Here is a 15,572-nt window from a genome sequence, read left to right as displayed (position 1 = left end):
CCACTCCACTGAAACTGCCCTGACCAAAATTACTAAGAACTTCCAAAGCTAGCAGACAATTCTCTATACTCCTCCTTCTAGACCTGTCCTCTGCCTTCAAACCAGTCGACCACTCCCTCCTACGACAAATCCTCTCATCACTTAGCATCAAAGACCTTGCCTTGTTCTGGATCTCCTGATACCTCTCGAACAACACATGTAACATCTTCCATTCCCATACTACCTCCTCATCCTGCCCTTTCTCTGTTGGTGTTCCTCAAGGCTCTGTCTTGGACCCCTGCTCTTCTCCATTTATACCTTTTGGCATGGGACAACTCATAAAGTCCCTTGGGCTGCAGTACCATCTATATGCTGATGATATCTAGATCCAGCTCTCTGCTGTCAAGAATCCCAGATTGTCTATTGAACATAATCTCCTCCTTGTCATCATGCGTCCCAAAGCTCAATGTGGACAAAACGGAACTCCTCTTCGCCCCATCCCACTTAATTTCCCTACCCAATGTATCGATCACAATTAATGACACCACGCTCTCTGCAGTACTGGAAGTCCATTGCCTCAGAGTAACCCTTGATATAGCACTGTCCTTCAAATTGCATATTCATGCTGTTGCAACCTGCATCTCAAAATATATTTCCAGAATCCGTCTTTTCCTCAACCCTGAATCTACAAAAATGTTAATGCATGCCCTCATCATCTCTCTCCTCGACTACTGCAATATCCTCCTCCCTACTAAATCTCTTGCTCCTCTCCAGTCCGTCCTTAACTCTGCTGCCCGATTAATCCACTTCTCGCTACTCCGCTTCTCCCCTCTGCAAATTCCTTTACTGGGTCTCAAGTCCCCAACGAATCTAGTTCAAACTATTAGCATTGAGCTACAAAGCCGTCCATAACCTGACTTTTCCGTACATCTCTGAACTAATCTCCCAATCCTGATACATTCCTACACGTTATCTCCGTTCCTCCTAAGACCTCCTTCTCTCCTCTACACTCAGGTGAGGAACATAAAATTGTCTTCAAGACTTCTCCTGATTGTCCCCCATCCTCCAGAATTCTGTGCCCCAATATATGTCCGATTATCCACAGCATTAATAAAATTCAGACGGAACTTGAAAATCATCTCTTCAAATTAGCTACAGCCTGCAATGACCACGAAGCCACCTCACCATCACTGAAGCTGCCGCAACCCCTCAACCTACTGTCTCCTTCTCCATAATCCTCTAGATTGTAAGCTCGTAAGGCAGGGCCCCCTTCTGTGTACCACTCTGCCATTTTTAGTTTGTTTATTGAAATTTATATTTGTGTTTTGCATGTAACCCTTCTCATGTACAGCACCGAGGAACCAATGGTGCTCTAAAAAAGTAAACCGTAATATGTAAATTATTTTTTTTCTTGCAAGGTGTAACTGTCGCTATTTTCCCAAATCTGGTTGTTTTTTTGTTTGGTTGTTTTTTTTTCGCTCCTGCTCCTCTCCATTCCTGAGATATGGCCTTCTCTTCCCTGTACGCAAATAAAGTTTTGTTTCCCAAGTGGGTGTGGTCCTCAACTCTTCTCTGTGGGCGTATCGTAAGGGCCATGTCCAGCTGACAAAAAAGCTAGAGAGGTACAGTATGTGCAGAGAAGAGGGGAACAAATTTCAGGATTGGAGAAAAGTGGAAACAAATTAAAAACAATGCTAGATTCAGGAGAACAGAATAATTTACACAAGATAAAAAAATAATTACTTATTTATGGCAAGTAACAGGTCCTCCTTAAACCGTTCCTTACGTTGGAAATACCGATGCATCCTATTTGGCAGGAAGTTCCTGGAAATTGACGTATCGGTATGTCGACGTGATCATGCAGGCACAGGAGTTGTGCCCAGAATCATCACCGTAGCCTGGCTTAACTGAGAGCCAGTGAGACGACCAGGAAAGGAACATAAAAAGGGGGTTCTGACACGGTGTACTCCCCAAATTACTTGAGAGCTGGCTGGATCACCAACCCGGAGGACACAGCACCCCGGCTGGGGAATGCAACTGGAGAACTGTGAGTAAAAGTGTGGAAACTGCACTCCACTGTGTCCTGATTTATTTACTGTGTCACCTGCCCTGCACCACAACACCATTCACCATCTTTCGCCTCTTAACTGCCCTGGGGCCTAGCTCTACCTGTGGAGAGCTGTAACAACTCTGCTGCATCACCAGCGGTCCCCTTTAAGAAGCGTCGGCTATCTCTGATTGCCGAATACCACAGGTGGCGTCACGAACAATCTCACCATAAACTTTATTCCTCTTCATTTTATTACTTTTATTGGACGCCCAGGGCCACGGACCAGGTCGGTGCTGCCGTGACCACCCCCTTAAGAACCGTCGGACCCGACACGAGTACCCCACGGTTCTAGCGGGCGTTCTGTTATGATCCGGCGGTAGGATCTCAAAACTGACCTGATACATATAACCAGAATATTGGGATAAGTTCTGGGGATGTGGAAGCTATACTGACCGCAATCCTGATCCTATCCACACACACTAAGGTGTTGTGAATTCGCTTTTTGCTCCCTCTAGTGGTTACTAGTTTTTTGGACTCTGGTTTTTTCTGTCATCCCTTTTATCCGCACCTGGGTCGTTAGTTAGGGGTGTTGCTATATAAGCTCCTTGGACCTTCAGTTCAATGCCTGGCAACGTAGTTATCAGAGCTAGTCTGCTGTGCTCTTGTCTACTGATCCTGGTTCCAGTTATATCAGCTAAGTCTGCCTTTTGCTTTTGCTATTTGTTTTGGTTTTTGTATTTTTGTCCAGCTTGTTCCATATCTATATCCTGACCTTTGCTGGAAGCTCTAGGGGGCTGGTGTTCCCCCCCCGGACCGTTAGACGGTTCGGGGGTTCTTGAATTTCCAGTGTGGATTTTGACAGGGTTTTTGTTGACCATATAAGTTACCTTTCTTTATTCTGCTATCAGTAAGCAGGCCTCTCTGTGCTAAACCTGGTTCATTTCTGTGTTTGTCATTTCCTCTTACCTCACCGTTATTATTTGTGGGGGGCTTCTATCCAGCTTTGGGGTCCCCTTCTCTGGAGGCAAGAAAGGTCTTTTATTTTCCTCTACTAGGGGTAGCTAGATTCTCCGGCTGGAGCGTGTCATCTAGAACCAACGTAGGAATGATCCCCGGCTACTTCTAGTGTTGGCGTTAGGAGTAGATATATGGTCAACCCAGTTACCACTGCCCTATGAGCTGGATTTTTGTATTCTGCAGACTTCCACGTTCCTCTGAGACCCTCGCCATTGGGGTCATAACAGTTTGCCAGGCCAGTATTAAATGTTTAATGCATTGCAGAAGAGGGATTATAAGAAAGAAGATCTGAGTTTTTTTTTTTTTTTTTTCTTTCTCCTTCCCCTTTACCTCAGAGTGGCTATGCTTGCTGCAGACATGAATGTCCAGACCTTGATTACAAGTGTGGACCAGCTGGCTACTCGTGTGCAGGGCATACAAGACTATGTTATCAGAAATCCTAGGTCAGAACCTAAAATACCGATTCCTGAACTGTTTTCCGGAGACAGGTTTAAGTTTAGGAATTTCGTGAATAATTGTAAATTGTTTTTGTCCCTGAGACCCTGTTCATCTGGAGACTCTGCTCAGCAAGTGAAAATTGTTATTTCGTTCTTACGGGGCGACCCTCAGGATTGGGCTTTTTCGCTGGCGCCAGGAGATCCGGCATTGGCTGATATTGATGCGTTTTTTCTGGCGCTCGGTTTACTTTATGAGGAACCCAATCTTGAGATTCAGGCAGAAAAGGCCTTGCTGGCTATGTCTCAGGGGCAGGACGAGGCTGAAGTGTATTGCCAAAAATTTCGGAAATGGTCCGTGCTGACACATTGGAACGAGTGTGCACTGGCCGCTAATTTCAGAAATGGCCTTTCTGAAGCCATTAAGAATGTTATGGTGGGTTTTCCCATTCCCACAGGTCTGAATGATACTATGGCACTAGCTATTCAAATTGACCGGCGGTTGCGGGAGCGCAAAACCGCAAATTCCCTCATGGTGTTGTCTGAACAGACACCTAATTCGGTGCAATGTGATAGAAAAACCGCAAATTCCCTCATGGTGTTGTCTGAACAGACACCTGATTTAATGCAATGTGATAGAATCCTGACTAGAAATGAGCGGAAAATTCATAGACGCCGGAATGGCTTGTGCTACTACTGTGGTGATTCTACACATGTTATCTCAGCATGCTCTAAACGTATAGCTAAGGTTGTTAGTCCTGTCACCGTTGGTAATTTGCAACCTAAATTTATTCTGTCTGTAACTTTGATTTGCTCACTGTCGTCTTATCCTGTCATGGCGTTTGTAGATTCAGGTGCTGCCCTGAGTCTTATGGATCTGTCATTTGCTAAGCACTGTGGTTTTACTCTTGAACCATTAGAAAATCCTATTCCTCTTAGGGGAATTGATGCTACGCCATTGGCAGCAAATAAACCGCAGTATTGGACACAGGTTACCATGTGCATGACTCCTGAACACCGCGAGGTGATACGTTTCCTGGTTTTACATAAAATGCATGATTTGGTTGTTTTAGGGCTGCCATGGTTACAGACCCATAATCCAGTCCTGGACTGGAAGGCTATGTCAGTCTCAAGTTGGGGCTGTCGTGGTATTCATGGGGATTCCCTGCCTGTGTCTATTGCTTCTTCTACGCCTTCGGAAGTTCCGGAGTATTTGTCTGATTATCAGGATGTCTTCAATGAGTCTGAGTCCAGTGCACTGCCTCCTCATAGGGACTGTGACTGTGCTATAGATTTGATCCCAGGCAGTAAGTTTCCTAAGGGAAGACTGTTTAATCTGTCGGTACCTGAACATACCGCTATGCGTTCATATATCAAGGAGTCTCTGGAGAAAGGACATATTCGTCCGTCTTCTTCCCCTCTTGGTGCTGGATTCTTTTTTGTGGCAAAAAAGGACGGATCTTTGAGACCTTGTATTGATTATCGGCTTTTAAATAAGATCACTGTCAAATTTCAGTATCCTTTACCGCTGTTGTCTGACTTGTTTGCCCGGATTAAAGGTGCCAAGTGGTTCACCAAGATAGACCTTCGTGGTGCGTACAACCTTGTGCGCATTAAGCAAGGTGATGAATGGAAAACCGCATTCAATACGCCCGAAGGTCATTTTGAGTACTTGGTGATGCCTTTTGGGCTCTCCAATGCGCCTTCAGTTTTTCAGTCCTTTATGCATGACATTTTCCGGAAGTATCTGGATAAATTTTTGATTGTTTATCTGGATGATATTTTGTTTTTTTCTGATAATTGGGACTCGCATGTGGAGCAGGTCAGGTTGGTCTTTAAAATTTTGCGTGAAAATTCTTTGTTTGTCAAGGGCTCAAAGTGTCTCTTTGGTGTACAGAAGGTTCCCTTTTTGGGGTTCATTTTTTCCCCTTCTGCTGTGGAGATGGACCCAGTCAAGGTCCGAGCTATTCTTGATTGGACTCAGCCCTCGTCAGTTAAGAGTCTTCAGAAGTTCTTGGGTTTCGCTAACTTCTACCGTCGTTTTATCGCTAATTTTTCTAGCATTGTGAAACCTTTGACGGATATGACCAAGAAGGGCTCCGATGTAGCTAACTGGGCTCCTGCTGCCGTGGAGGCTTTCCAGGAGTTGAAACGCCGGTTTACTTCGGCGCCTGTTTTGTGCCAGCCCGATGTATCACTTCCCTTTCAGGTTGAGGTGGATGCTTCAGAGATTGGAGCAGGGGCCATTTTGTCGCAGAGAGGCCCTGGTTGCTCTGTTATGAAACCTTGTGCCTTTTTCTCTAGGAAGTTTTCGCCTGCCGAGCGAAATTATGATGTGGGCAATCGGGAGTTGTTGGCCATGAAATGGGCATTTGAGGAGTGGCGTCATTGGCTCGAGGGTGCTAAGCATCGTGTGGTGGTCTTGACTGATCACAAAAATCTGATGTATCTCGAGTCTGCTAAACGCCTTAATCCGAGACAGGCCCGCTGGTCATTGTTTTTCTCCCGCTTTGATTTTGTTGTCTCATATTTACCAGGTTCAAAGAATGTGAAGGCCGATGCTCTTTCTAGGAGCTTTGTGCCTGATGCTCCTGGAGTCGCTGATCCTGTTGGTATTCTTAAAGATGGAGTTATTTTGTCAGCTATTTCTCCTGATCTGCGACGTGTGTTGCAGAGATTTCAGGCTGATAGGCCTGAGTCTTGTCCACCTGACAGACTGTTTGTCCCGGATAGGTGGACCAGCAGAGTCATTTCCGAGGTTCACTCCTCGGTGTTGGCAGGTCACCCGGGAATTTTTGGCACCAGGGATCTGGTGGCCAGGTCCTTTTGGTGGCCTTCCTTGTCAAGGGATGTGCGGTCATTTGTGCAGTCCTGTGGGACTTGTGCTCGAGCTAAGCCTTGCTGTTCTCGTGCCAGCGGTTTGCTCTTGCCCTTGCCTGTTCCGAAGAGACCTTGGACACATATCTCCATGGATTTCATTTCTGATCTTCCGCTATCTCAGGGCATGTCCGTTATCTGGGTGATATGTGATCGCTTCTCCAAGATGGTCCATTTGGTTCCTTTGCCTAAGCTGCCTTCCTCTTCCGATCTGGTTCCTGTGTTTTTCCAGAACGTGGTTCGTTTGCACGGCATCCCTGAGAATATTGTGTCAGACAGAGGATCCCAGTTCGTTTCCAGGTTCTGGCGATCCTTTTGTAGTAGGATGGGCATTGATTTGTCGTTTTCGTCTGCTTTCCATCCTCAGACTAATGGACAGACGGAGCGAACCAATCAGACTTTGGAGGCTTATTTGAGGTGTTTTGTCTCTGCTGATCAGGACGATTGGGTGACATTCTTGCCGTTGGCTGAGTTTGCCCTTAATAATCGGGCTAGTTCCGCCACCTTGGTTTCGCCTTTTTTCTGCAACTCTGGTTTCCATCCTCGCTTTTCTTCGGGTCATGTGGAGCCTTCTGACTGTCCTGGGGTGGATTCTGTGGTGGATAGGTTGCAGCGGATCTGGAATCATGTGGTGGACAACTTGAAGTTGTCACAGGAGAGGGCTCAGCGCTTTGCCAACCGCCGCCGCGGTGTGGGTCCCCGACTACGCGTTGGGGATTTGGTATGGCTTTCTTCCCGTTTTGTTCCTATGAAGGTCTCCTCTCCCAAATTTAAACCTCGTTTTATTGGGCCTTACAAGATATTGGAAATCCTTAATCCTGTGTCTTTTCGTCTGGATCTTCCTGTGTCATTTGCTATTCACAATGTATTTCATAGGTCCTTGTTGCGGCGGTACACTGTGCCTGTAGTTCCTTCTGCTGAGCCTCCTGCTCCGGTGTTGGTTGAGGGCGAGTTGGAGTACGTGGTGGAGAAGATCTTGGATTCTCGCCTCTCCAGGCGGAGGCTTCAGTACCTGGTCAAGTGGAAGGGCTATGGTCAGGAGGATAATTCCTGGGTGGTCGCCTCTGATGTTCATGCGGCCGATTTAGTTCGTGCCTTTCATGCCGCTCATCCTGATCGCCCTGGTGGTCGTGGTGAGGGTTCGGTGACCCCTCACTAAGGGGGGGGTACTGTTGTGAATTCGCTTTTTGCTCCCTCTAGTGGTTACTAGTTTTTTGGACTCTGGTTTTTTCTGTCATCCCTTTTATCCGCACCTGGGTCGTTAGTTAGGGGTGTTGCTATATAAGCTCCTTGGACCTTCAGTTCAATGCCTGGCAACGTAGTTATCAGAGCTAGTCTGCTGTGCTCTTGTCTACTGATCCTGGTTCCAGTTATATCAGCTAAGTCTGCCTTTTGCTTTTGCTATTTGTTTTGGTTTTTGTATTTTTGTCCAGCTTGTTCCATATCTATATCCTGACATTTGCTGGAAGCTCTAGGGGGCTGGTGTTCCCCCCCCGGACCGTTAGACGGTTCGGGGGTTCTTGAATTTCCAGTGTGGATTTTGACAGGGTTTTTGTTGACCATATAAGTTACCTTTCTTTATTCTGCTATCAGTAAGCGGGCCTCTCTGTGCTAAACCTGGTTCATTTCTGTGTTTGTCATTTCCTCTTACCTCACCGTTATTATTTGTGGGGGGCTTCTATCCAGCTTTGGGGTCCCCTTCTCTGGAGGCAAGAAAGGTCTTTTATTTTCCTCTACTAGGGGTAGCTAGATTCTCCGGCTGGAGCGTGTCATCTAGAACCAACGTAGGAATGATCCCCGGCTACTTCTAGTGTTGGCGTTAGGAGTAGATATATGGTCAACCCAGTTACCACTGCCCTATGAGCTGGATTTTTGTATTCTGCAGACTTCCACGTTCCTCTGAGACCCTCGCCATTGGGGTCATAACACTAAGGTAGCCATGGAGCGTTCCTAAAAACCTAGACGCCTCTTCACAGCCTGAGAAACTGACTACCCCTAGAGAGAAAGCAAAGACCTCACTTGCCTCAGAGAAATAACCCCAAAGTTTTAGAGAGCCCCCCACAAATAATAACGGTGAGTTAAGGGGAAAATACAAACGTAGAAATGAAACAGGTTTAGCAAATGAGGCCCGCTTACACTAGATAGGCAGAAAATAGATAGGAATCTGTGCGGTCAGTACAAAAACTATCAAAAATAAACCACGCAGAGAATACAAGAACCCCCACACCGACTCACGATGTGAGGGGCGCACTCTGCACCCCAGAACAACCAGCAAGCGAAAAATCACATAAGAGCAAGCTGGACTGAACTCATAATATACTGAGAAACGTTTTCAAGGAAATAATGAGCAAAATCAACAAGCAAACTTAGCTTCTCCAGCAGGAGACTGGTCACAAGGAATATTCAGGAGAGCTCAGAATCAGACTGAATACACCGACAGCAGGCAACAAATGAAGGGCCAGGTGAATGAAATAGGCCCAGCATGGCAGGAAATGAAGCAGCTGAGCCCAGCCAAGACCAGCCATATCGCTAAAGGCCACCAGAGGGAGCCCAAGAACAAACTCACACAGTACCACTCATGACCACAGGAGGGAGCCCGAGAACGGAATTCACAACAGCGCTCCATGTGCTTGTGCTCCAGGGCGGCCTGTGGGGGTCTGCAAGTGGTGCTCTGAATAGGTATTCTGACGGTTCACTGATCCCTCTCTGATCTGCCCCCTATTTTACATATTGAATATGCTAATGTATTTATTTGAAAAAAACAAATGGTACTTCATCAAAATGGCGTAGCTGGCGGCTACGTATCAGTTTCTGCCTATTGTATTACCTTGTCTAAAAAATAGTCACTTCATCAAAATGGCTCTGCTGGCAGTGCCTGCGCAGTACCATCTATCGTATTCCAATTGATACTACTGCGCAAGCACCTCCGCCAGCTCCTTGTTGCTGCAGCAAAAAAATAAAAAAATTACTACAACAAAATGGTGCCAAAGGCAGCACATGAGCAGTAGCATCTATCGCGTTCCTGTAGATGCTACTGTGCAAGCGTTGCCACCGACGTCTTGTTGCTGGAGTTTTTTTTTTTATGCTACAGCAAAATGGCACCGAAGGCGGCACAAGCAAATTATCATTATCTGCAAACAATCCTGTGAATCTGCGCTTGCGTCAACCACTGTCTTCAGAGGACCTGTGCGCGGGAGCATGCACACAGAGGAAATCCACACTGAAGATAATAACTCAGTCCCCACAGTAAAATAGTTATGAATGATAGAATAATGTTTTAAACCCATCTGTGCTACCAATGTATTAAAATATATGATGAATATCAAAAAACTATATGGCTATATAATAAGCTAGTAATAGAGTGAGATAATATAGGTATATACATAGGGCTATTTAGTATAGGATACTTCAAACACCATATCACATATAAACTGATAAAACATGATTTTTATAGGTACATAGCTATATAGTCAAATATTTATTTAACTATTATCTATATGTGTATCTATCTGTCCTATCTATGTATTTATCGATCTATCTATCCATTATATATCTATGTATTTATTTATTATCTGTCTAGCGAAAGCTCCTGTCTGTTATGACCCCCAGTGGCACTAAATACCCGCTCAGACAAGATGCTAGTGGCAGAGCAGCACAACACCTCCAAGGCATAGAGGGACAACTCATACCAGGTGTCCAGCTTGGAGAACTAATAGCTGAAGGTCACAGAGGGATCAGGGAGTGCACTGGTTTTGTTGGTCAGGTATTGCTTGACCATTTTTAAAAACTTTTCCCTCCTTGATAAAATTACCCGGTCATCAGGGCATGGACGCTGGGAGGGCGTCATTAACTTGGCCCAGGCCTTTGACAGTGTACATATGCAAGCTGGGTACTGATCCAAAGAGGAATAATGATAAATAGCAATTGGATAAAACTTAACCTTTAATAGGTGTGTATAAAAATACTCAAGATAAACAACATAACAAAACAAAATAGCAGGGAAAAGAAAAGAACCCTTTTTGTGTAAGTGAACCCTGACAAACACAGAATGGAGAAGAAAAGCAAAAAAAACGAATACTAAAAACATACGTATCCGGCAGTACTATAGAGTCGCTTGGGCTATGCGTATAATAGGGACAATAGTTCCATGAACACCCAAACTCATGCGCTCCATGTAGGACACGCTCAATTATTTTATATTTAATGGGCTATACCCAAATACTCTGTAGTTCATGCCCATGTATCTAGGGGCTCTTATCAATGTCTATTGGCAATCAAGAATGTAGTAGAATTATGCTACAATTGTTACCAATTTTATCCTATTTTCAATACGCATATCACTCCCCTGATGAGTCCAATCGGACGAAACGCGTCGGGAGACGCCATGACTGTATGAGGGGCAAGCTCATCCTTTTGAGAGATACGTTAACTCTCTCCAACTTTGGGCGAGATCTAACAGTTTACACAGTGGCTCTATGTTGCGGTATTTGCACATATTGATGCCCGAGGCTAACAGTGCCTGAAATAGAAGGATGGTGGCCGCACTGTGGTGACCAATAGGGACGCTCATGTTGTATGTACATGGGGTAGCATGGTCCCGGAATGTTCGCAAAACAGTGATTTCGGTCACATCTGGTTTGTAGAGCCTCTCTTATGCTGCTATAAACCTCTGACAGTATCTATTGTACAATGGTGATACATGTGGCTATAATAGTATGGTCTGCATTTTGTCTATGACCGAGCATGATCAGTTCAGGTTCACAAGAAACTGACATTAAGTGACAATTGGGTCGAGTGATCACTATACATGACCATTGTCACGATCTATCGCCACATATGTGTATTGAAAATAGGATAAAATTGGTAACAATTGTAGCATAATTCTACTACATTCTTGATTGCCAATAGACATTGATAAGAGCCCCTAGATACATGGGCATGAACCAGAGGCGTAGCTAGGGTTTTGGTCCAGGGGGGGCGAAGCTTCTGAGTGGGCCCCTAACCAGGTAACCTTCATTACAATTCGGTGATGCGCCCTAATAGTGGAGGAGAACCTCAGCAGATGACCGTGCTGTTACTGATGATAATCTCTATATAAAGACCAACATGGATATTACCGCCATATTGTCAGTGGTAGATACTAGTCCTGCAGAACATATAACTGATCACTGCACAGTTACAGATAATGACTTACCGCTGACGATCTTTCTGATAGAATTGTTCATTTTTCCCGTCTTTTCCATCTGGGCCAGACCGACATGACAACTTCTTCCAGCTACAACTCATCTGCAGAGAATACAACAAAGACCCGTTTCACTTCTCACATTCCAGCCCCATCACCATCTACTCCCAACCTGCACAAACTCCTCATCCTGCTTATACCCCAATACTGAGCTGCTGCTGCCGTATGTGTCCTTATTACTGCACCTGATACCCCAATACTGAGCCGCTGCTGCCGTATGTGTCCCTATTACTGCCCCTGATACCCCAATACTGAGCCGCTGCTGCCGTATGTGTCCCTACTACTGCACCTGATACCCCAATACTGAGCCGCTGCTGCCGTATGTGTCCCTATTACTGCACCTGATACCCCAATACTGAGCCTTTGCTGCCGTATGTGTCCTTATTACTGCCCCTGATACCCCAATACTGAGCCTCTGCTGCCGTATGTGTCCTTATCACTGCCCCTGATACCCCAATACTGAGTCGCTGCTGCCGTATGTGTCCCTATTACTGCACCTGATACCCCAATACTGAGCCGCTGCTGCCGTATGTGTCCCTATTACTGCACCTGATACCCCAATACTGAGCCTTTGCTGCCGTATGTGTCCTTATTACTGCCCCTGATACCCCAATACTGAGCCTCTGCTGCCGTATGTGTCCTTATCACTGCCCCTGATACCCCAATACTGAGTCGCTGCTGCCGTATGTGTCCCTATTACTGCACCTGATACCCCAATACTGAGCCGCTGCTGCCGTATGTGTCCCTATTACTGCACCTGATACCCCAATACTGAGCCTTTGCTGCCGTATGTGTCCTTATTACTGCCCCTGATACCCCAATACTGAGCCTCTGCTGCCGTATGTGTCCTTATCACTGCCCCTGATACCCCAATACTGAGCCGCTGCTGCCGTATGTGTCCCTATTACTGCACCTGATACCCCAATACTGAGCCTCTGCTGCCATATGTGTCCTTATCACTGCACCTGATACCCCAATACTGAGCCTCTGCTGCCGTATGGGTCCTTATTACTACACCTGATACCCCAATACTGAGCCTCTGCTGCCGTATGTGTCCTTATTACTGCCCCTGATACCCCAATACTGAGCCTCTGCTGCCATATGTGTCCTTATTACTGCCCCTGATACCCCAATACTGAGCCGCTGCCGCCATATGTGTCCTTATTACTGCACCTGATACCCCAATACTGAGCCTCTGCTGCCGTATGTGTCCTTATTACTGCACCTGATACCTCAATACTGAGCCGCTGCTGCCATATGTGTCCTTATTACTGCCCCTGATACCCCAATACTGAGCCTCTGCTGCCGTATGTGACCCTATTACTGCACCTGATACCCCAATACTGAGCCGCTGCTGCCGTATGTGTCCTTATTACTGCACCTGATACCCCGATACTGAGCCGCTGCTGCCATATGTGTCCTTATTACTGCCCCTGATACCCCAATACTGAGCCTCTGCTGCCGTATGTGACCCTATTACTGCACCTGATACCCCAATACTGAGCCGCTGCTGCCGTATGTGTCCTTATTACTGCACCTGATACCTCAATACTGAGCCGCTGCTGTTGTATGTGTCCTTATTACTGCCCCTGATACCCCAATACTGAGCCGCTGCTGCCGTATGTGACCCTATTACTGCACCTGATACCCCAATACTGAGCCGCTGCTGCCGTATGTGTCCTTATTACTGCACCTGATACCTCAATACTGAGCCTCTGCTGCCGTATGTGTCCTTATTACTGCACCTGATACCCCAATACTGAGCTGCTGCTGCCGTATGTGTCCCTATTACTGCACCTGATACCCCAATACTGAGCCGCTGCTGCCGTATGTGTCCCTATTACTGCACCTGATACCCCAATACTGAGCCGCTGCTGCCGTATGTGTCCCTATTACTGCACCTGATACCCCAATACTGAGCCGCTGCTGCCGTATGTGTCCTTATTACTGCACCTGATACCTCAATACTGAGCCTCTGCTGCCGTATGTGTCCTTATTACTGCACCTGATACCCCAATACTGAGCTGCTGCTGCCGTATGTGTCCCTATTACTGCACCTGATACCACAATACTGAGCCGCTGCTGCCGTATGTGTCCCTATTACTGCACCTGATACCCCAATACTGAGCCGCTGCTGCCGTATGTGTCCCTATTACTGCACCTGATACCCCAATACTGAGCCGCTGCTGCCGTATGTGTCCCTATTACTGACCCTGATACCCCAATACTGAGCCTCTGCTGCCGTATGTGTCCTTATTACTGCACCTGATACCTCAATACTGAGCCGCTGCTGCCTTATGTGTCCCTATTACTGCACCTGATACCCCAATACTGAGCCGCTGCTGCCGTATGTGTCCTTATTACTGCACCTGATACCTCAATACTGAGCCGCTGCTGCCGTATGTGTCCTTATTACTGCCCCTGATACCCCAATACTGAGCCGCTGCTGCCGTATGTGTCCTTATTACTGCACCTGATACCCCAATACTGAGCCGCTGCTGCCGTATGTGTCCGTATTACTGCCCCTGATACCCCAATACTGAGCCGCTGCTGCCGTATGTGTCCCTATTACTGCACCTGCTGTGTGGTTCTCTGTGCCCTCTAAATTCTAAAGCACCCCTCTATAATATAGTAATGCCAGGTGCAAGTGCCATAGAAAACAGTGCCCACATTTTGTCCCCTAGAAAGTAATAATGCCCTCTGTGTGTGACCCTTTGATAGTCACAGTAACCTACTTTTAATAAAGTCCCGAGTCTCCCCCACTGTGCAGCTCCCCTATACACAGTAGGATGCCCCCTCACTGTATATACTGACCCGTTAATATCCCCCAAACTGGCTCCAACACTGTATGATGGCCCCGTCGCTGTAATCTCCACACTGAATGATGGCCCTCTAGATAGCCTCCATATAGCATAATACACCAGATACCATATTGAGGACTATAATACATTCCCCATAGGCCTCCATATAGTATCATGCACTCCCCATAGGCAGACTCTATAGTATAATGCCCTTCACATAGGAAGACTGTATAGTATAATGCAGCTCCCATAGGCAGCCTCTATAAGGAAGGCTGTAAATGTGTCCCCAATCCCCTCCGCAAGGCATAAAAATGACCTCTCATTATACTCACCAATGGCTCTCACCAAGGCATCGCTGGTCTTGACTTAAGATCGCCATCCTCCATTACTGCTTCATCTGTATGACACATTCTACGTCATCCACACCGTGTCACCCATCGCGCTCCTGTGCAGGCACACTTCTGTCTGCGCTGCTGAAAGCAGAGCCAAGTACTGTAGTGCATATGCGCTGGGAAAGGCCAAAGGGCGCTGATGACCTGGAAATAAACCAGAGAATGCGCACTACAATACTGTGCTCTGACTTCAGCAGGGCAAAGAGAAGGGCACCTGCATGGGAGTGCGATAGAGGACACTGAATGCATGATGTATCGCATCTTCCACACGAAGAGGGACAGCGATCACAGGAAGAGGGTTGGCGTCTGATCAAGACTAGAGACGCCCGGACTGCGCCATCCGCGATTATAATAAAAGCTCTTTTTTGTGCCTTGCATAGAGGATTGGGGACATAGAGAGCATTCTAGAACACTATGTGAGGGCGTACAGATGCTGGCCGGACCTTATATGGTGACAGGCTCCCACATGTAAAAGCCGTCCTGCAAGATTCCAGCCACTCGCAAACTTAAGAAAATAATCATTCTCCTTCTCATAAGCTAATCAGCAGTAAATACATTATGTGCAAGACACTTATCGATCACATGTCAGTGTTCAGTGTCTGTCCAGATTGCAGGATAAACAAGACATTCATTGCTTTATATACTGTGCCTGTATGTATGTATTCAAGGCAACAGATCAGACATATCAAAAAGCAAGTGACATGTGCCAAGATCCTCATCATGCTGTGTGGAGAGTGTCCTCTGGTCCTGGGGGCTGCTCCTCAGGCTCCTCCCAGTCAG

This window comes from Ranitomeya variabilis, chromosome 3 (genome assembly GCF_051348905.1).
Source record: "Ranitomeya variabilis isolate aRanVar5 chromosome 3, aRanVar5.hap1, whole genome shotgun sequence".
Classification (NCBI taxonomy): domain Eukaryota; kingdom Metazoa; phylum Chordata; class Amphibia; order Anura; family Dendrobatidae; genus Ranitomeya; species Ranitomeya variabilis.
Note: the sequence above shows the minus strand (reverse complement) of the source record.